Source organism: Pelophylax lessonae (genome assembly GCF_965119305.1).
Source record: "Pelophylax lessonae genome assembly, chromosome: 1".
Taxonomy (NCBI): domain Eukaryota; kingdom Metazoa; phylum Chordata; class Amphibia; order Anura; family Ranidae; genus Pelophylax; species Pelophylax lessonae.
In genome coordinates, this window is record NC_138768.1 from 569,632,251 (window position 1) to 569,655,016 (window position 22,766).

A 22,766-nucleotide genomic window follows, 5' to 3' on the forward strand; every position below is an offset into this window, starting at 1 on the left:
GCGGGTTCAGAAGTTCCGAATGGAGTCCCTCCGGTCGGTGGTGGCATCCCTGAGTCCAGGAGATTTCCTGGTGTCCATCGAACTCAAGGATGCGCATCTACACATCCCTATTTACGAGGATCATCAGAGGTACCTCCGATTCACAATAGTGGAGGAGCACTATCAGTTTGTGCCGTTGCCTTTCGGCCTCGCTTAGGCTCCAAGGGTTTTTACCAAAGTTTTGGCTCCTGTTCTAGCCCTGTTGCGGGTACAGGGGATGGCCATCCTCGGTTACCTAGTCGATCTCCTATTTAGGTCGAGCTCCAGTGCCACTCTGTTGCGCAATCTGTCGATTACGTTCAGACGCTCCAGGAGTTTGGGTGGACCATCAATTTTCAGAAGTCGACTTTGTCCCCTTCTGTTCACCGCCCTTACCTGGGAATGATTCTGTACTCCGCCCAGGCGAAGGTCTTTCTTCCGGAGGACAAGCGCCGGATCCTGCAGGACGAGGTCAAGTCCCTCAGGGACAACAAATTTTCCTAGTTTCGGACCTGCATGCGGTCCCTGGGCTTGATGGTGTCGGCTTTGGAGGCAATCCCATTTGCACAGTTTCACACAAGATCTCTTCAAGCCGAGATTCTGGTCCGGTGGGACAGACATCCTCAGTCTTTGGAAAGGAGGATTTCTTTGAGCCCCCAAGTCAGATCGGATCTCCTGTGGTGGCTCCAGTCTCCGGCTCTGAAGGAAGGCAAGTCCTTTTGTCCGTTGCTATGGACTGTGGTCACCGCGGACGCCAGCCTGTCGGGCTGGTGTGGAGTTCTGGGCAAGTTGTCTGCCCAGGGCACTTGGTCGGAGGGTGAATTCTCCCTGCCGATAAATGTCTTGGAACTGCGGGCAATCAGGCTCCGTTGGTCGGATCGTCTTCGGGGCAGTGCGTGAGCAGACAGACAACTCAACTGCGGTGGCTTACATCAATCACCAAGGGGGCACCAGGAGTGCCCACCAAGTGCAATCACCAAGTGCGGCCAAGGAAGTGGCCGAGATTCTGTCCTGGGCGGAGACGCAGGTCCCGGCGATTTCGGCAGTTCACATTCAAAGGTGTGGAGAACTGGCAGGCGGGCTATCTGACTCGCCAGACCCTGGACTAAGCTGAGTGGTCCCTCCGGGAGGTGTTTCAGATGCTGTGTGCGCAGTGGGGATCCCCGGACGTGGATCTGTTCATGTCTCGTCTCAACAACAAGGTGGGAAGGTTCGTGGCACGAATGCGCAACCCTCTAGCAGACGCCTCGGACACGTTGGTGGTGCATCGGCTGATTTATGCCTTTCCCCTGATTCAGTTGTTGTCCAGATTCCTTCGCAAGTTGGTCTCGGAACCGAGGTTGGTGATTCTGGTGGCCCCAGACTGGCCGCCCCGGTCTTGGTACGCGGACATCATGCAACTGGTTGTCGAGCCTCCCTGGCAGCTCCCGCTAAGAGACGGATCTTCTGTCTCAAGGGCCGATCTTCCATCCTGCTTTACAGTCGCTGGCTTTGACGGTGTGGCTGCTGAAAGACCGAGGTCTCTCGTCGGCGGTCATTCCTACCTTGCTCAAGGCCAGGAAGGCCTCCTCAGGAAAGATTTATTATCTTACCTGGAAGGCTTATTTCGCATGGTGCGAGTCGCAGGGGTTCCATCCACGCTCCTTTTCGGTTGCCAGAGTGTTGGCTTTCCTGCAAACTGGTGTGGAGCAGCGTCTTGCGCTGACCACTATTAAGGGCCAGTTGTCTGCACTGGCCATTCTTTTTCAACGCCCTTTGGCGTCTAATTCCTTGATCCGCACCTTCATTCAAGGGTTGCGTCATCTGGCTCCCCCTAGGAGGGCACCCTTGCCTCCTTGGGACCTGAATTTGGTTCTGTCCGTTTTGCAACGTCCTCCCTTTGAGAACATCCGGGAGATTCCTCTGCCGGTGCTGTCACGGAAAGTTGCCTTTCTGGTGGCGATCACAGCTGCTCGCTGAGTGTGGGAGTTGGCGGCCCTGTCTTGCCGCTCCCCCCTATCTGGTTGTTCATAGGGATAAAGTGGTCTTGTGCCCTCATCAGTCCTTTCTTCCGAAGGTGGTTTCGGACTTCCATCTCAACTAGGACATTGTCTTACCTTCGCTGTGTGCGAAGCCTAAGCATCCTAAGGAGTTTGCCTTGCATCCCTTGGATGTGGTACCGGCGATCAGGGTTTACCTGTCATCTACTGAATCTTTCAGAAAGTCGAATTGTCTTTTTGTCCTTCCTGAGGGACCTCAGAAGGGTGCGTCTGAGGCAACCATTTCAAAATGGATCAGGCAGATGATTGTGCAGGCCTATTCAATTAGGGATCAGGTTCCACCTTTCCCTGTCACAGCACACTCTACCAGAGCGATTAGTGCGTCTTGGGCCTTCCGCCATCAGGCGTCGGTGACTCAGGTGTGCAAAGCGGCGACTTGGTTGTCCGTGCATACCCTTACAAGATTTTACAAACTTGATGTCTTGGTATCAGCGGATGCCTCTTTTGGCTGCAAAGTTTTGAGTGCGGCAGTGCCTTAGGGGAGACGGGTAGTTTTCGGCCTGTCTCCTTCTGTTGGGGTTTTTCCCCCTTTTTACTTTGTTTTCCTGGGTTTTCGCTCCTGATGAGCTTTCTTGTTGCCCAGTGTTTACCTTTCTGGTTCAGAAAAGGTTCTTTTCTCTGACCTGGGTGCTGCGTTGCCTTTCTTGACGGTTACGTTTTCCCACCCCTCACATCTACACTGCTTTGGGACGTACGATTGTATGAGTGGGCGGCGACTGTCAGAGGACGTAAGCGAAAATGGAATTTTTGTAAAAACTTACCGTAAAATTCTTTTCTCTGAGTCCTCTGACAGTCGCCGCCCCCCACCCCTCTTTTGGGGTTCGTGGATCTCTATACTGCTTGCTACCAAACTGAATTGGGAATGAAGCTAGCTGGGGGTATTGACCATAGGGACAGCCCCTGGTAGGTGTGTCTATACAAGGTTTTGTGAATATTCTAACAAAATCTTCTGCCTAGCTTACTCCTGTGGAGAAGGCCAATACCCAGACATGCAGATTATATAAGTGGGCGGCGACTGTCAGAGGACTCAGAGAAAATAATTTTACGGTAAGTTCTTACAAAAATTGTATTTTTCTCTGAGTCCTCTGACAGACGCAATCACTTCATAATTTCCTCACAAATGGGTAATGCACCACCTCCAGGAGTAGACTAGGCAGTGAAACTATTTAGAAAAACTTTTCACTAGACACACCCTTAGGGGCTGTCCCCTCAGACATTACCCCAGAGACATCCAGCTTACTAATCCGTTTCGTAGCCGGCAGTGAAGGAAAAAGACAACCAAACCCAAAACAGAGGGGCAGGGGCTGCTGCGTATGTCAGAGGACTCAGAAAATAATTTTACGGTAAGTTCTTACAAAAATTCATAGGCGGTTGGGGTAATAAGCCCCTCCCACTAGGAGTGACCAGGCAGAGCAAAATGTTTTGACACGCCCAAGAGGCGGTACCCCCAGGCTAATACCCTCGGCCTCACGACTGCATTTCCAGCTTTAGCTGCCTGGTCTTAGGAGTGGCCAAACGGCTCCCAGCTGGGGACGTTTGTCCTGGCTTTTTTTTTTTTTTTTTTTAAACATCTTAAAGGGAACTTTTTTCTCTTGGATTTTTATTTTTTTTATTTTTTGACGCTGCTAACTCTGGTTCCTGATGGATCTGCCGGCTGGGTTTTGGACTGGCTATATGAGAGCCTTACGGTCTCCCAGTTTGTGCCAGCGAGCGCTTGCAGACTGTAGCTCCGTGCTGGTTCTCTATAGCGACTATAGTCCCATGGACGGGGACTGGCCTGTGCTGACTTTCGGCCAGGACGCACACACCTGGCCTGCCAGCGTCGCAGCGTGCCCTTTGGTCGACAGTGCCCTCACTGCGGTGCGGAGGTGGTCTGTCAGATGGGATGCCCATCCTCAGCAGCGTGGTCAGGTAAGTCAGTCCTCCCGTCTGGTTAGCGGGCCTGGGGTGGACGCAGGCGCGCTCACCCTATTCTCAGGGCCAGCCCTGGGATCTATTCTCAGGGCCAGCCCTGGTTACCATTCTGGTTTCTCAAACTGGATGATCTCCTGCTCCGGGCAGATTCTGCTGTGCAATTGGAACGGTATTTGGAGGTGACCATACAATCTCTACAGCAGTTCGGTTGGACTCTCAACATTCAGAAATCTGCACTGGTTCCATCGACCAGACTGGAGTACCTGGGCATGATCCTGGACTCTACTGAGGTGAAGGTGTTTATTTCGCCGACGAAGTTGCAGGAGGTGCTTCTGTCTCTGTTGGCTTGCGATCTGGTGTCTCTTCGGTCGTCTATGCATGTGCTGTGCCTGATGGTGTCCTCTTTCGAGGCCGTGCCCTATGCTCAGGCCCACACGAGACTTCTACAACAGGAGATCCTTGTCAAATGGGACAAGGACCCCGCGTCCTTGGACAGCCTGATTCGCCTGAGTCAGAGCTCCAGGGACTCCCTACATTGGTGGCTCAGCTCCTCGAACCTTCTCCACGGGTAATCCTTCCTTCCAGTGTTGTGGACGGTAGTGACGACGGACTGGGCACTCTGACCATTCAAGGCACCTGGACGATGGAGGAGTCCAATCTTCCGATCAATGTTCTGGAACTGAGGGCTATCAAGTTGAGCCTGCTTCATTGGAAGGCTGTTCTCCAGGGGTGTCCTGTCCTGGTCCAGTCGGACAAAGTCACGGCCGTGGCATATTTCAATCATCATGGGGGCACCGGGAGTGCCCTGGTGGCTCTGGAGGTAGCCCAAATTCTGAGCTGGGCGGAGTCTTACGTTCCGGCCCTGTTCGCTGTGTACATTTCTGGCGTAGACAACTGGCAGGGGGATTACCTGAGTTGTCAGACTCTGGATCAGGGAGAGTGGTCTCTGCATCCGCAGGAGTTTCGCCAGTTGTTTTCGGTGGGGAATCCCGGATGTGGATTTTTTCGCCTCCAGGCAAAACAGAAAAGTTCTGATGTTTGTGGCTCAGTCCAGAGATCCTCTGGCCAAGGCCGTGGATGCCCTTTGTTGCTCCCTGGAGTCAGTACAGGCTCCTTTATGCGTTTCCTCCGCTGAAACTCTTGCCTCGTCTCCTCCGCAGGGTCGAGCTGGAGGGGATTTTGTTGATTCTGGTGGCACCTGATTGGCCCCGGAGATCCTGGTACGCCGACATGGTTCGATACGGGTTGCAGGTCCGTGGGCACTTCCTTTGCGGGAAGATCTTCTGTCACAGAGTCCCATCTTCCATCCTGCTTTATGGTCGCTGGCTTTAACGGCTTGGCTTTTGAGAGCAAGGTGTTGAAGGACAGGGGTCTGTCCAACTCTGTGATTCCCTACCTTGCTCAAGGCCAGGAAGTCCACTTTTCGGAAGATCTATCATCATACGTGGAAAGCGTACATTGCTTGGTGTGAGGCGTCCCACCTACATCCCAGATCCTTTCAGCAGGATCCTGGCTTTTTTGCAGAAAGGGGTTGACCAACGCTTGGCTTTGGGCACTCTTAAGTGTCAGGTCTCTGCTTTGGCTGTGTATTTCCAGCGTCCGTTGGCTACTCATTCTTTGATTCGTACTTTTCTTCAGGGGTTTCGGCATTTGGCTCCCCCCAGAATGTCCCCGGTGCCTCCTTGGGACCTTAATTTGGTTCTGTCGGTTCTTCAGCATCCTCCTTTTGAGAACATTTGGCGCATTTCATTGCTTTCCTGGTGGCTGTCACCTCTGCTCGGAGGGTGTCTGAACTGGCGGCGTTGTCTTGCCGTTCTCTGGTGATCCATAGGGATAAGGTGGTGGTGCGACCTAATCCGTCTTTCCTGCCTAAGGTTGTTTCTGATTTTCATCTGAATGAGGACAGTGCTCCCGTCACTCTGCCCAAAACCTTCCCATCGCAAGGAAATTACGGATGGACACCGGAAGGGTCAGGCTGCGTCTGCAGCGGCCAGCTTTTGATGGATCAGGCAGACGGTGGTGAGGGCAAGGTTCCACCTTTCCCTGACACTCCTCACTCTACGCAGGCGTTGAGGGCCTCCTGTGCCTTCCACCATCAGGCGTTGGTGCTGCAGGTTTGTAATGCGGCCACTTGGTTGTCCGTACACACATTCACCAAGTTTTACAGAGTGGATGTGCTGGAGTCTGCAGATGCGTCCTCTGGCCGCAAGGTGTTGCAGGCCGCCGTGTAAGGAGCGATTTATTTTTCACTCCTCCTTTTTTATGGTTTTGTTGCTTTTGAGCCGCAGTTGTTACTTGTTGGGCTCCATGTTTTATTGTTGGCTATGTTAGCTGTGGGAATTGCATTCCTTTGGGTTTGTTTTTTCCTTTCCCACCCCTCTGTGGTAACTGATTTTGGACGTCCCAACCGTCTAGGAATAAGCAGTAGCTACGTCCGTCGGTGGACGAAAGAGAAATAGTGATTTTTGTACCATAAAATCCATTTCTCTGAGTCCGACGGACGTAGCTCCCACCCCTCTGTTTTTTCTGAGGGTTTTTGGATATTCTCCACTGCTTGCAACTAAACTTGAAATGAGGCCGAGGGTAATAGTCTGGGGTACCGCTTCCTGGGCGTGTCAAAAATTTTGCTCTGCCTGGTCACTCCTAGTGGGAGGGGCTTATTACCCCAACCATCTATGAATAAGCAGCAGCTACGTCCGTCGGTGGACTCAGAGAAATGGATTTTACGGTAAGTACAAAAATCCTATTTTCTCTTACGTCCTCTGACAGACGCAGCCACTTCATAGTTTCCTCACAGATGGTATGTCCCAAAGCAGTGTAGGCATAAGGGGTGGGAAGAAAGGCAACCAACTAAACGGTAACGATCCATCAAGGCCAGAAAAAAAATGTAGCCAACAGGGCAACATAAGCTCAACCAACAGGAGCTTTTAAATGGATTTTACGGTAAAACAAAAATCCAGTTTTCTGCATCTGGCATAATTTCTTGGATAGATTATGACATTAATACAACTATCTTTGTCCAAGGCTCAAAAACACCCCAGCACTTCTGCTGCTTTTTCCCAACCAGATTCAGAGCCCGATATGCCAGTCCTAGTGGGACTAGAATCCGAAGGGAATTACGATTGTTGAGGCAATGTTGGGAGAAGCTGCAGATGATTTCTTTCCCCCTCATTGCCACTATGTTGAAGGGGGTGTTTCACGCAGTGTGCTTAGTGACATTGATTAGCACTCTTCAACTGACCCAGGAATTTGGCTGGCAGATCCATTTCACAAATCTGCTTTTCAACCTACACCTACTACCTGGAGTACTTGGGTCTAATCCTGGATACCTCTCAAAGCACAATACATTCTTTAAAAAAAAACTTTGTTAGGAGCGAATGTTCGATAACTGAAATCCACAGTGAAATTTGCAATGAGAGTTTTTGGTCCAATGGTTGCCTCTCCACTTTTTGCCTAATTCCACTTATGAACACTTCAACTATACATTCTACTCAAAAAACATTTTTCTCTTTCGTTCATTGACGGACACAGCTCCTGATTCTTCTTACAATTGGGGTATACTGCCCCCTACAGTAGCAGGACACTAGGCAGGAAAAAGCTTGACTACGCCTATGGGCAGTCCCAGGGGGTATACACCCACACTCAGCTATATGCACCCATTTTTATTTTTTATTTTAGTTTTTTTTTTCCTGCCTAGTCAGGAGTAAGGACCTAGTTCCTTGCTGGGATCTCTGGTCCTGGCAATTTTTTTATTTTTAAATAGATTTTTTGCTATTTTGTTCCTGTGAGAATCTACTATCAACTGACGGACTGGATAATGTAGATCCAGAGGGTCCCTCCAGTCTGGCCAGCGAGCGCGTGCAGACCTCAGCTCCACAGTAGGTTGACCGCGACATAGCCCCACTGGACAGGGACTGGCCTGCGAGTTACACATCTCGCGAGGGTGAATACGGCCTGACTCGCAGCATTCCTCCTGGCCAACAGCCACCCACATCCTGATGGAGCGGTGGTATGTCAGAAGCGGTGCCCACCCTGTTCCTGGTATGGTAAGTAGCTGTCCCCCCCCTCTACGCTGGAGGGTTTTGGGGTGGACGTGTGCCCCTCCCTGGGACAGTGGGACCCCTGAGTCGTCGTCGTCCCCCCCAACCCCCCCCAGCCCACTAAAAATTTGGTGGTCACTGTGGGTCTTCGGGGGGTTGAGCAGGGTTCCCCTGCTACCCTGGCGGTTGGTGACTAGGGCAGGGATGTCCTCTGGGCTCCCTGCTGCAGTAGGGCTGGGGAAGCGTATGGTTTGGCATCCGCGGGCTTGCGCCTCACGTGGCTTTGCGGATTACTGATCGGGAGCTATGTGGGGCGGCCCCAGTGAGGATGGCTGAAGCCACTACCTTCCCCACTGAGCCTGGCTAGCATGGGATGAGTGCACTTGTGGCTGGGCCTCCACACAAATTGAGGCCACGGATTGCAGCCTACTAGGCCATGCCGCCAGCTTGGCACCTCCCTTGGAAGGAGTGGCGCTGTGGGGGCAGTTTACTCTTTGATGGCAACCATGCCGCCATTATTGTGGAGGGCACCTACCCCTTTAAGCGATGCGGGACCATCAGAATACTCTGCGTCACTGCGATCGGCCCCTTTTTTAGGGGGCTATTTCCTATTGTGTGTGCCTCTATGGAGGGGCTCGGAGGGCTACACCCCCCTCCCCCAACCACTCCCCCCGTTTTTTGCGGGGTCCAGTAGGTGGTCCATTTGTGGACTCTGGGTCGGCGTCCCCCTTGCACAATCGCAGTTGGCAGCACTCCCCTGATTGGTTTTCCGTGTGACCTTAGTATATAGCATCCACTGCCCTCCCCTGCCTTATCTGTCTATCGGATCCTGAATCTTTCGGTCACCGCGGGAGCGAGTCACCCTACTTGGTCTGCGTCCACTCACCCTGAGAGCTCAGTGAGGATGTTTTCTCTGCTCCTATAGCTGTGCATGAAAAGGCACTGGTGGATGCACCGATTGTGTCAGATGCTGCGTCGGCCCCTTTTGGCACCGCAGGTCCTCCACTGTGGCGAGGGTGTTCCCATTTCCCGCTTACTTTGACAACATTGTCACATAAACATTGGGGTTGTCCAAAACGCACCCTAAGCGTTTTGCTATCTGGTATCCTTCTAAGGATTCCCTGCTTAAAAAGTGGACGGTCCCACCTGTCGTAGACTCACAGATTTCCAGGTTAAATAAAGCTACCTTACTTCAGGTTGAGGAATCCTTGACCTTTAACCACTTGCTGACCAGCCGACGTACATATACGGCGGCAGGTCAGCTCATTCCCACGAAACAACGTACCTGTACGTTGCTTTGCGGGGCCGTGATTGGGGGCTCACGCCCATTCGCCACAGGGGAAGCTGCACCCGTAATTGCTTCTCTGCGGAGACAGAATGGAGGTCTGCCGCTGTAAACACGGCAGACCGCTGTTCTGTCAGCAATTAACACAGGGCTCCTGTTTTCCTCCTATTTAGGAACACAGGTCCCTGTGTTAATTCCTTAAGCCCATCGACCACACAGAACCCCCCCTCCGGGGGACACATTTAACCCCTTTGAATCGCCCCTGGTGTTAAACCCCTTACCTGCCAGTGTCATTAGTTCAGTAACAGTGCATATTTTTAGCACCGATTACTATAGTAATGTCACTGGTCCCCACAAAAGTGTCAAAAATGTCAGTTAGGTTTCCGATCTGTCCGCTGCAATGTCGCAGTCCCGCTAAAAATCGCTGATCGCCGCCATTATTAGTAAAAAAAATAAAATAAAAATGACCTAAATCTTTCCCCTAGTTTGTAGATGCAATAACTTTTGCGCAAACCAATCAATATACACCTATTGGAATTTTTTTTACCAAAAATATGTGGCAGAATACAAATTGGTCTAAAATGATGAAAAAATTTGATTTTTATTTATTTTTTTTTAATGGGAATGTTGTATAGCAGAAAGTAAAAAAAAATATATATTTTTTTTTTCAGAATGGTTGCACTTTTTTGTTTAAAACGCAAAAAACAATAATCGCACAGGTGATCAAATACCACGAACAGAAAGCTCTCTGTGTGGGGGAAAAATACGTAAATTTTATAGGGGTACAGCATTGCACGACTGCGCAATTGTCAGCTAAAGTAACGCAGTGCCAAATCGCAAAACAAGAATGGCCTGGTTATCAAGGGGGAAAACCTTCTGGTAGAAGTGGTTAAAGATCTGATTGGAGAGCCGAGGCTCTAGCCCGCCATATGTTTCACTATGGCTGGTTCGGCTTTGGCCGGTTATTACTATTGCCTTGGTGTCGCCAACTCTGACGAGTGGGCTAAACTTTTACGCCGGGACCTGGAGGTGAAACTGCTTCCCCCTGCCCTAGCGGACTTGGCGGATCAGTTGATCTAGGGGCTACAGTTTATCTGTGATGCCTCTTTGGATGTGGCTCCTTTTTGATTTTAGGCTGTCTGTATCAGCAGTGGTCCTTCTGCGTCTTATCTGGCTGACAATGCTTGTCTGCTCACCAAACTTCTAAGAAGGCCTTATCTGATCTCTCCTTTGTGGGGGATTGCCTGTTTGGACCTTTTTGGATGACCTCATTAGTAGAAGTGGGCCATTCTTACTTCATAAGAGGCCCTTTTCGTCCCTCAAGTATTAAAAGTCCTTCGGGGCCTCCCCCCGAAGGTTCCAAGGGGACTTTGTCTAGCAAGCCATGAGGGGCTCTTCTAGACCTGCGGACAAGGCTTCCTCTTGATGAAGGGGCGCCCTGACTCGTGTCTGGGGTGGAAGGAACGTCTTTGCTGATTTCTGGATCTGTGTACCTCTGATACATGTCAAGTGGGTTCACAAAGTCATTTGGTCCAGCTACAAGATCGAGTTTCGGCCTTTTCCTCTGGAAAAGTTCTTCCCTTCTAACCTGCACTTGTCCCCAGATCACTTACAGGGTCACTTTATAGCAGTGCAAGACTTGTTACTTCATGGGGTGGTTGTCCTGGTTCCGGCTTCGAAATGTTTTCAGGTGTTTTGCTCAAACCTGTTTACAGTTCTTTGGAAGGAAGGCAAGGTACGTCCAATTCTGGACCTCAAGGCGCTAAACTGCCTTGTGTGGGTACAGCAGTTCCAAATGTAGTCCTTCCGCACGGTAGTGGCGTCCCTACATCTAGGGAATTTTCTTGCTTCCATCGACCTCAAGGATGCCTACTTCCACATTCCTATATGTGCTGGTCACCAGCGCTTCCTCCGTTTTGCCGTGGGCAGGGGGAGCATTAGGAGTTTGTGGCATTTACCTTTGGTCTCTCCTCCACTCCTTGGGTCTTCACAAAGGGTTGGCCCCGGTGCTAGCATTCTTTTGTCAGCGGGGGATCGCGGTACTGGGGTATTTGGACGATCTTCGGCGCGCAGTGTCTCCAACTACTCTAATGGACGCTTTGAAGATTACTCTGCAATCTCTGAGGGAGTTTGTTTGGGTTCTGAACCTTCAGTGGTCTGCTCTGATTCCGTCCACAAAACTGGGCTATCTGGGTTGATTCGGCCAGAAAATTGCTGGAGGAAATTCAGCTTCTGTTCAGCAGACAGTCATTCCTCCCGGCTTGCATGCGGATGCTGGGCCTGATAGTGTCTACCTTCGAGGTGATTCCGTTTGCACAGTTCCACATGAGATCTCTGCAAAAAGATTCTGGTTAAATGGGACAAGCATCCACATGCTCCTATCAAGAATAGGCACTAAGCAGGAAAAAAAGCTTAACCACACCTATGAAGGCTGTCCATGCAGGCATAACCCCACACACCCTGCTATCATCAAGCAGTTTTTCTGCCTAGTTTAAGGAATAGGACCTAGCTTTCTGCTGGGACTTCGGTCTTCGCTATTATGGGAAAGTTTGTTCGATTGTGATTTTTTTTTTTTTTTTTGTTTTTTATTTTCACTAGTTAGTTCTTGAGGACCAAGATCCAGAGGAACTACAAGCAACAGCCGGCTGAGGTTTCGCACTGGATAACTTAGATCCTTAGGGTCTCCCAGCCTGGCCAGCGAGTGTGAGTGGGTTATAGTCTAGAATTAGGCCTCGCCACGGCAGAGCCCCGACAGATGGGGACGAGCCTGCGAGTGGACCGTCTCGCTGGGATGCACACAACCTGGAACACCCTGAGTCACAGCTTCCCCTTGTCCCCACAGCGGCCCCATTCCGGGTGGGAGGTGATCTGTTTCGCAATGGCGCCCACCTGGTACCATGGTATGGTGAGTAAATTGTCCCCCCAAAAACCCCTGGCTTTCTTGGGACGGACGTGTTGGCACTTCGGATGACTAGTCCTGTGTACCCCTCAGCATTCCCCTACCCCTAGCAGGTTTTTACCTTGAGGGGCGGTAATAATGTGGCCGTTTCACTTATTTGAGGGGGGTCACTTGTCCTGTGTGGGCCCCTGGTCAGGGACCTTCCGATGCCTTTGTTCTGGGCCCCCTTTTGGTCGTCCTGGAGACCGCATGGTGCTCCATGGGGGGCCGCAATTTTGCTGTGGATCATGATTTTTATATTCCTATTAGATTTAATGGGCAGTCATTTTCTATAATTCCCCATTGAAAATGCAATGAGCGGACATTTTCCTGAGGTCCATAGGCTGGACAGGCATGCGGCATGGTTTTTAATATATAGAGGTTGAGTTTTCTCTTCCTCTTCCTGTACTGTCAGTTTAGTTTTTGCACAGATCGTGCTGGAAGTCTCCTCTGTGGTCTTGTAACGTTTTCCTAGGTTTCCCTATGGGTTTTACTTCACTCGGATTGTGAGCCCGCACTTATAGCGGCGGAGCTGCGTTTTTGGCGGTCTTAAAGAGACACTGCCCAAATATTTTAAAAAGTGTAACATGGAGTCCCAGGATAATGTTTCACCTGCAGACCCCCTGGGAGCGATTGTGGGACCTTCTGGTTCACAGTCTCAGCCAGAGATTGCAGTTGTTTTTTTTTTTTTTTTGCAAAATCTGGTGTTGAAGGTTGACTTTGTCATTGCTAGTGCTGCCAGCCACAAACGCCCTCCGCCCTCATCTCCACCAGCAGAGTCTTCGGACTCTGCCTGTTCTTGCCTAGCCTGAGTGTTATATAGGCTAGGCAAGAACAGGTAGGCAGGCGGCGAGCATATGACCATACAGAGGGCTTGGATAGCCCAGGACTGCGGGTCCATATAATTGGATAGTTGTGCGTATAGGCCCTATTTACCTGCCTGAAGTATTTCTCAGTCTGAGGAGAGGTCAATTTTGCTATCATTTAGGACAAGTTTGGGGATATCCCTCCTACAAACTGCACAGAAAAAAGAGTCCCTTGAGCCTGGCTTAATTTGTTGCAATATAAACACTAGATTGATTGGATCTGGGGGTGAACGCACATATGGATGAACAAACCAGGAAGAGGATACCCATTTGCTGAGGGGTGATTATACCCCAAGATGCTTAAGTGGAGCCATATTTAGCAGCCTTGACCTTGATGACACAGCTGGGACCTAATATATCGGATTTTATGCAAGGAATTTCTTTTTGATGCCTATATAGAGTATATGTGGTGAACACGGAGGTATTATCTTCCAAACAGCCTATGCATCGCTATAGCCCTGTCGCCTAACACAAGTCACTGTTCAAAAAGGAAACATCTGTCTGTTATGGTCTCTCAGGCCCTGAGGAAGCTTTAAGCGAAACGCGTCGGCTTGCTGGGGACCTACCGTGACCGAATTCAGCTTGAGACCCATCATCCACCTACACAGGCTTTGTTGTTCGCTCTAATCCCTTTTGGGATATGTTTCTATATAAACAGTGATGTTAGAATTGATTTTAACAATTTTGTATGTTATTTTGTTGCTATCATACATGCATGGTAACCCATGCTTGTTTTTTACTTGCTACAATAAAATGTTTTTTTGATTTTACAATTGGTTTTGGTTCTGATCCTTCTACTCCCACTGGCCCGCAAAGCCCCGCCTTTTTCTATCCCAATGTTTTCTACTTGAACAGAATTGTTTCATGCTACTGTGGATGAACAATGGCGGCACATTAAGCACATGGTGGTGGTGCCTAAGCGTTTTGCACGCTGTTACCCCTTTGTGGAGGCATTGTCCGCTAGGTCGACTGTACTACCAAAAGTGGATCCCCCCGGTGTCCAGGTTGAATAAAGCGACTCTGGTACCGGTGGAAGAGTCTCCAACTTTCTCTATCGCTCATTGACAGACGTAGTCTTCTTGATTCTCAAGAGCTGGGTTATGTTGTCTCCGCAGGAGTAGGACTAGGCAGAATGACAAAACGTTCTGGCTCCACCCTAGGGGGCAGTCCCTGAGGGTATATCCTCCCTCTCTCTGCTACAGGGAATCAGTTTTTTTCTGTCTAGTCAGGAGTAAGGACCTAAGTTCCTTGCTGGGATCTTTTGGTCCTGGCAAGACTTTTTTTCTTTAAGAAAAAGAACTTGTGGTCACCCCAGCCGGCCTACGAGCGCGTGCAGACCAGGCATTGCGCTTGGTCGGCCGCGACATATTCAAGTAAGTATGCGGGGCCGGGCGACGGGCTGGATGTGAGATCCAGTGGTCACCCCGGTTTCTGCCTAAAAGCGCGTGCAGACCAGTGCGCTGAGTCGGCCGCGACGGAGTCCCAGTAAAGGGACTGACTTTGCGAGTTAAAAGCTCGCTTGGACGCCAGGACCAGAGAGTCGAGGCGTCCACAAACCCCCACCTCGGTGGAGAGGGTATTATGAAGAGAGGGTGCCTGTCGGTTCGGTATGGTGAGTAAAACGTTCCCTTTTTTCCTCATTTATGAGGCAGTATATATTATGGGCCCCTCCATATATGGTCAGTATATATCTGACACTTACAAGTCCCCCTTGTAATACAGCATGTGTTTGTGGGAAGTGGACTTGGTTCAAGAGCTAACACTCTACCCAGCAGACTGTAACATTACAGCAAACATAGGAGGTATAATCCTACCTTATGTGCAGTGTATCTCTGTAGATCCATATGTCACCTCTCAGCAGAGTGCAGGTGGATGTGCTGGGAAGACGATATCGGCGGTCCGCCGCCATTTTGCCGTAGACCGAATGCATGTATGTCCTCAGGTCACGCCGGCCGCCATGTTTTTGGAGTCTTATGTCTCTTCTATGGGGGCGGCCATGTTTTGTGAGCCCAGCTTCCTCGTGGAGGGCTGGGAACGCCGGAAGGCGTACACAGGGGGCGGAGCCACGCCTTCTGCCCGGGAAAAAGCAAACAGCTCCTTCCAGTCTGTGTAAGACAGACGCTGGCTGCAGTTTGTTGGAAACTGCACTGCATCGGTTGGTGAGCCTTGGGGGTCCCTCTCTCTCTCTCTGGGATCGAGAAGCAGGTACTCTGAGGGGCGCTATTGCGCTAGGGGGAGACACACAAAAAAAAAAAAAAAAGTTTTTTTGTTTATTGCTGGCAAAAGTGTCCTGTATTAACATGGACCCTGCCACTCATGTATCTCCTCCGGATCCCCTCGAGGGGTCTGCGGGATCCTCCAGCACCCCATTGACAATTGAATCTTTGTCAGCCTTTATGGAAACTTTTGTGTCCCGGGTGGAAGTGGCTTGTCAGGGACAGGGCGCAAGAAAGCGACCCCCGCCTAACCCCTTATTATCTGAAACCTCGGATTCAGACTCTGAGCCTATTTCTGCAGTTGCAGGTACTTCATCTGGTATTGGTGTCTCGGGTCCTGTCTCTTCAGACAGTGAGGAGGATGTTTCGGCATCTGCCATAGCCCGAGAGGAAGCGTTGGTAAACGCACTCATTGTATCTGTTCAAGAGACTTTAAGGTTACAGGGTATTCCATCAGAAATAGCTGAAACTGAGATCCCTTTTGGGACTAAAAAGCGCATCAAAGTGGCAAAGGTTTTTCCATTGCCCAAATGTTTTGGCAATCCAATCGATGAAGAATGGCGTCTGCCAAAACGCACTTTTAATATTTCCAAACGCATTGACAGGCGTTATCCGTTTGAGGAAACCCTTATTAAGAAATGGACAGAACCACCTGTGGTGGATTCACCAATTGCTAGATTGAATAAAGCCACGGTTATTCCTTTAGAAGACGCTCCGTCTTTTAAAGATCCAGTGGATCGCAAGATAGAAGCTATGTCTCGCACCATGTTTTCCTTGATTGGATCAGCTTTCAGGCCAATAATTGCTATTGGTCTGGTTTCGCAGGCTGTAACTGAATGGACCAAGTGGTTACGCCGGGACTTAGAAGAAGTCCCTCAGGCGGTATCAGATTTGTTGGAACAAATGATACAGGGGTTACAGTTTGTATGTGATGCGGCGTTAGACGCCACTCCATTAATGGCGCGAGCATCAGTCTCAGCAGTGGTTCTCAGGCGTACACTGTGGCTAAAAGGTTGGATAGCCGACCAAGGTTCCAAAAAAGCATTGGCTAATATCCCCTTTTCAGGAGAACGTCTATTTGGAGCCAACTTAGATGAGATCATTAAGGATCTCACCGGTGGAAAAAGCACCTTTTTACCGCAAAATTTTAAAGGTAGAGGAACTCGTCAAAGACGAGGGCCTTCTTTTTCTGCTCACAAGAGGTTTTTTCGTCCAGCGGGTGAAAAAACTAAGTCCTCCAAGGTTCCTACAGGAGGCGTCAGGGGTCGTTGGTCGGGCAAGCAAAAGCCCGCCCCCTCCAGACCTGAAGATAAACTATCCAAAGCCTGAAGGTGCGCCCCCACCCATAACTGGGGTGGGGGGACGTCTTCGCCGGTTCCCGGATCCATGGCTTTCCAGAATCCCGGACAAATGGGTTTGCAAAGTCATAAAGTCAGGGTACAAGATCGAGTTTCGATCTCTCCCACCGGCGCGATTCTTCCCTTCCAATATCCGACTATCTCCGGATCGTCTAGAAGATCTGCGGAGAGCAGTCACAGATCTACTACAACAAGGAGTGGTAGTCCACGTTCCTTGGACAGAACGGTTTCAAGGGTTTTATTCAAACCTGTTTACAATACCCAGGAAAGAGGGCAAAGTGCGTCCAATTCTGGACTTAAGAGCACTCAATTCTTTCGTCAACATAAGAAGATTCAGAATGGAGTCCATTCGCACGGTAGCAGCCTTCCTGCATCCAGGGGATGTCCTAGCGTCCATAGACATCAAGGACGCCTATCTTCACATTCCCATTTTCGCAGGACATCAGCGTTTTCTACGCTTTTCCGTAGAGGAGAACCACTATCAGTTTGTGGCGTTACCTTTCGGTCTCGCCACGGCTCCGCGGGTCTTCACAAAAGTGTTGGCCCCAATGTTGGCACTTCTGCGCCAAAGAGGTATATCGATTCTAGGTTACCTAGACGATCTTCTGCTTCATGCAGAGTCTCCTCAGACCTTGCTACAAAACATAGAAATTACTATGATTTCTTTACAGGAATTCGGGTGGCTGGTGAACCAGCAAAAGTCTTTTCTGGTTCCCACCCAGAGGCTCGAATATCTGGGTCTAATTCTAGACACAGTCAGGACAAGAGTGTTTCTTCCGGTAGGGAAACTTCGAAAGATTCAATCAGCAGTCCAGTTGTTACTGTCCAACAGCTGGTCTTCCCTTCGGACTTGCATGAGGGTTCTGGGGTTGATGGTGGCTTCATTCGAAGCAGTCCCATTTGCCCAGTCCCATACCCGAATTCTTCAGCAAGAGATTCTCCTCAGATGGAATCGGAATCCGGAATCCCTGGACAATCAGATACGATTGAGCAAACAGACCAGAGAGTCTCTGGTTTGGTGGCTTCGGTCTCCAATGCTCAGCCAGGGAAAGTCATTTCTGCCAATATATTGGACGATAGTGACCACGGATGCCAGTCTATCCGGATGGGGAGGAATTCTCGGTCAATTATCTGCCCAGGGACTTTGGTCCCCGGAAGAATCCAGATTACCGATAAATGTATTGGAACTGAGAGCGATCAGACTTTGTCTGATTCACTGGACCGAGCAGCTCCAGGGCAGCCCGGTTCGGATCCAGTCGGACAATGCCACGGCCGTGGCTTATGTCAATCACCAGGGGGGCACCAAGAGTGTCCGAGCGGCCAAAGAAGTGGCTTGCATTCTTCGCTGGGCGGAACGATTTGTTCCAGCAATCTCTGCGGTGTTCATTCCGGGGGTGGAGAATTGGCAGGCAGATTATCTCAGCCGTCAGACCCTGGATCAGGGGGAATGGTCCCTCCATCCAGACGTTTTCCACCAGTTGTGCCTACGGTGGGGCACCCCGGATGTGGATCTGTTGGCATCACGATTCAACAGGAAAGTTCAGAGATTCGTGGCTCGCTCCCGCAATCCTCTAGCAGAAACCGCAGACGCACTGATCGCCCCGTGGGGGCAATACCAGCTAATATATGCCTTCCCTCCTCTCGCGTTACTGCCAAGACTTCTTCGCAGGGTAGAGGAGGAAGGAATCCCAGTAATCCTGGTAGCTCCGGACTGGCCTCGTCGAGCTTGGTACGCCGACATGGTCAGACTGGTGGCGGACGTCCCGTGGAGACTTCCTCTCAGAGAGGATCTACTGTCTCAGGGACCGATCTTCCATCCTGCTTTACGATCGCTGGCTTTAACGGCCTGGCTATTGAGACCCAGGTGCTGAAGGACAAAGGTTTGTCAGCTTCAGTTATTCCTACTCTAGTTGAAGCAAGGAAAGCGACTTCCAGAAAGATTTATCATCGCACATGGAAGTCCTACATTGCATGGTGTGAACCTTTGGGGTTCCGTCCTCGGTCTTATTCGATTAGTCGAATATTGGCTTTTCTGCAACAAGGGGTTGAGCAGAAACTGGCCTTGAGTACTATCAAGGGTCAGGTCTCGGCATTAGCCATCTTCTTTCAGAAGCCTTTGGCTACTCATTCCTTGGTGCGGAATTTCATCCAGGGGGTGCGACATCTGGCTCCGCCAGTGCACGCGCCGTTACCCCCCTGGGATCTTAATTTAGTGTTGTCGGTTCTTCAGAAACCTCCCTTTGAAGATATTAGGGAGATTCCTCTACCCACGTTGTCCCAGAAGGTGGCCTTCTTGGTGGCTATTACTTCTGCACGCAGGGTGTCAGAACTGGCCGCATTATCTTGTCGTTCACCATATCTGGTGGTTCATAGAGATAAGGTGGTTCTTCGTCCGAATCCATCCTTCCTACCAAAAGTAGTTTCAGAATTTCATCTGAATGAAGAAATTGTATTACCTTCCCTGTGTCCTAAGCCCAGTCATCCTCGGGAATTTGCTTTGCACTCCTTGGATGTGGTCCGGGCGATCAGGGTATACTTGAAAACGACAGACTCGTTTCGCAAGACGGATTCACTTTTTGTGATCCCAGATGGACCCAAAAAGGGGTTGCCTGCATCTGCCGCGACCATTTCCAGATGGATCAGACAGACGGTAGTGCAGGCTTATTCTATTAAGGGTCGGGAGCCCCCGTTCCCTGTTAAGGCGCACTCCACTCGGGCACTTAGTGCGTCATGGGCCTTTCGCCATCAGGCGTCAGTGGTCCAGGTGTGCAAGGCGGCTACCTGGTCGTCGGTGCATACCTTCTCTAAACATTATAAAGTTGATGTAATGGCATCGTCTGATGCCTCATTTGGCCGCAAGGTTTTGCAGGCCGCAATTTGAGGAGACCAGTGGTCTACCTCGAGGGTTTTTTCCGTTGGAAAATTTTTCTTTAGTCTCATTCTTTGTTTATAATGAGCCTTTAAAACTTCTAGTTTGGCACCGGTTGGGCCCACTAGATTGGATTTGATTTTGTCAATCCCACCCCTCATTTGTGGCACTGCTTCTGGATGTCCCAGCTCTTGAGAATCAAGAAGACTACGTCTGTCAATGAGCGATAGAGAAAAATGGATTTTTGTAAGAACTTACCGTAAAATCCTTTTCTCTTAAGCTCATTGACAGACGTAGTACCCGCCCCTCTATCATTGAGTTGGGTTGGGTTAATTTCTCTGTACTGCTTTAAACAGAACTGATTCCCTGTAGCAGAGAGAGGGAGGATATACCCTCAGGGACTGCCCCCTAGGGTGGAGCCAGAACGTTTTGTCATTCTGCCTAGTCCTACTCCTGCGGAGACAACATAACCCAGCTCTTGAGAATCAAGAAGACTACGTCTGTCAATGAGCTTAAGAGAAAAGGATTTTACGGTAAGTTCTTACAAAAATCCATTTTTTGCAGACCCCGTGGATAGATGGGTGGAATCCTTGTCCCGCCATTTACATGTGTCACATATTAAAGACTACCTTTGTGAATGTTTTGGTAGCGCAGACTGCTACGGAATGGGTGAAGTTACTTAAAAGTAACTTGGAAGCTGAACGGCTCCCCCTGCGGTGTTGGAACTACTGGACCAGTTGGCTCAAGCCTTGGTGTTCATGTGTGATACATCCCTGGATTCAGTCCCATTGGTTGCGAGGGCGTCGGCAGTGGGGATTGCTATTAGGTGCATGGTGTGGCTGAAAGGCTGGTCGGCGGACCAGGCTTTTAAAAAGGCCTTGATCTTCCCTTCTTAGGGGAGAGGCTGTTTGTATCCTCTCTGGATGAGTTGATCAGAGGTATCACAGGGGGTAAGAGCACTCATCTTCCCCAATCCTCTAAGGGTAAGGCACCACGTCCTAGGCGGGGGCCTTCCTTTAATGCTCTTAAACGTCTTTTTCGTGCTTCCAGGTTGTAAGAAAAAGGTAAATCATTCAGGTCTTCTGGGGGGGTTCCAAGAAGCTGTGGTCGGGCAAAACAAAGACTAGCCAAATTGGACCTGCAGACAGGTCCTCGTCTGCATGAAGGGACGCCTTCACCTGATTCTGGGGTGGGGGGGGGGGGACGTCTTTGTTTCTTTCTGGAACCCTGGTCCTCCTTGATTCAGGACAAATGGGTTCCCGAACTGATCCGATCTGGGTACAAGATCAAATTCCGGTCTTGCCCGTCGGACAGGTTCTTCCCATCCAATCTTCAAATATCCCCTGTCCGGTTAAGGGACTTGCAAGGGTCGGTACATGATTTTCTGTCGCAAGGAGTGATTGTACCGATTCCTTTTCAGGAACGTTTTCAATGGTTTTATTCAAACCTCTTCACTGTGCCCAGGAAGGAAGGCAAGTTGCGTCTCATCCTGGATCTCAAGGTCATGAACTGCTTCGTGCGGATACAGACGTTTCCGATGGAATCCATCCGCACTGTAGTGGCGTCACTACACCAGGGAGATTTCTTAGCCTCCATAGATATCAAGGACGCAAAACTTCACATCCCTATTTACGCTGGACACCAGCTGTTTCTTCGCTTTGTGGTCGCAGAGGAGCATTATCAATTTGTGGCGTTTACCCTGTGGTCTCGCCTCAGCTCCCAGAGTGTTTACCAAGGTCTTAGCACCTGTATTGGCATTGCTGCCCCACTGGGGGTTTGCGGTACTGGGGTACCTAGACGATCTCCTGTTGAGCAGACTCTCCTTCAGTCTTGTGAGGAGATCTAACGGTCACTGTCAAAACTCTGCAGGATTTCAGGTGGAACATCAATTTCAAGAAATCCACGCTGACAACTGTCTTGAGACTGGATTATCTGGGCTTGACTCTGGATTCAGCCTTGGCCAAGGTTTTTCTTCCCCTGGACAAGCTGCAAAAGTTGTGCGGCGATTCGGTTGTTGTTGGCTAACAATCTGTCCTCTTTGAGTTTGCATGCAGGCCTTTGGTCTGATGGTATCCAACCTTTGAGGCGGTTCCATTTGCTCAGTTCCATACCAGACCTTTGCAAAGGGAGATTCTTGTCAAATGGAACAAGGTTTCAAAGTCCTTGGACTCTTTGATTCGGTTAAGCCACAACTCAGTCTGCTCTGTTGTGTCGGATTCAGTCTCCAGCACCATGTCAGGGCAAGTCCTTCCTCCCATTGTTTTGGACGGTGGTGACCAAGGACGCCAGCCTATCGGGCTGGGGCGAGGTGCTGGGGAAACTCTGTGCCCAGGCACGTGGGCGATGGAAGAGTCGCAACTACCAACAATGTTTTGGAGCTCAAAGCAATAAAGCTTTGTCTGAGCCATTGGACAACGCCACGGCTGTGGCTTACATTAATCACCAGGAAGGAAACAAGAGTGTCTTGGCAGCCAAGGCGGTGGCCGAGATTCTGGCCTGGGTGGAAACATTTATTCCAGCCCTCTCTGCTGTAAACATTCCAGGTGTGGAGAGCTGGCAAGCGGATTACCTGAGTTGTTGGGTATCGGATCTTGGGGAGTGGTCCCTGCACCCGGAGATGTTCATCTTATGTGTGTGCGGTGGGGGACTCCTGAGGATGATATGTTTGCTTCTCGCCTCAACGAGAAGGTTCAGAGATTCATAGCCAGGTCTCCAGATCCTCTGGCCAACACCACAGACGCTCTGGTGGCTCCTTGGGGTCAGTATTGGCTTATGCCTTTTCCTCCCTTGTATCTCCTGCTGAGGCTTCTGCGCGGGATAGAGGTGGAAGGGATTCCGGTCATTCTGGTGGCTCCGGACTGGCCTTGCTGGTTTTTGTACGCAAACCTAGTAAGGTTGGTCGCAGAGACATCTGGTGTCTCAAGGTCCAATCTTAAATCCTGCTTGAAAAGCAAGGGGGATTAAAGGTGTGTGGAAACCAGCAGGTCCCTAGTTTGATATTCTTACCCACCAGTCTGCTAACAAACCAAATAAACCTGTCCAACAAAATAGGTTAAAAACAGGGGTTTAGTTAACACACATTTGCAAACGCATGTATAAGCTGCAAGGCCAACAACAAGGCACTCTGGGTATCTTGCAGTCCTAACACTTCCTAACACTACTCAACCTGAGTGTCTGAGTGTCTCCACAATGGAAGCACGTGAATGATGATGGATGGATGGGA

At 50.2% G+C, this 22,766-nt stretch overlaps 1 protein-coding gene across 4 annotated transcripts in view; it reads left to right on the top strand.

Annotated features, from left to right (window-relative positions):
• Positions 1–22,766, top strand: part of ANKRD17 (ankyrin repeat domain 17) — a 331,682-nt gene that overhangs the window by 302,936 nt on the left and 5,980 nt on the right. The gene's annotated exons all lie outside the window — the stretch shown is intronic.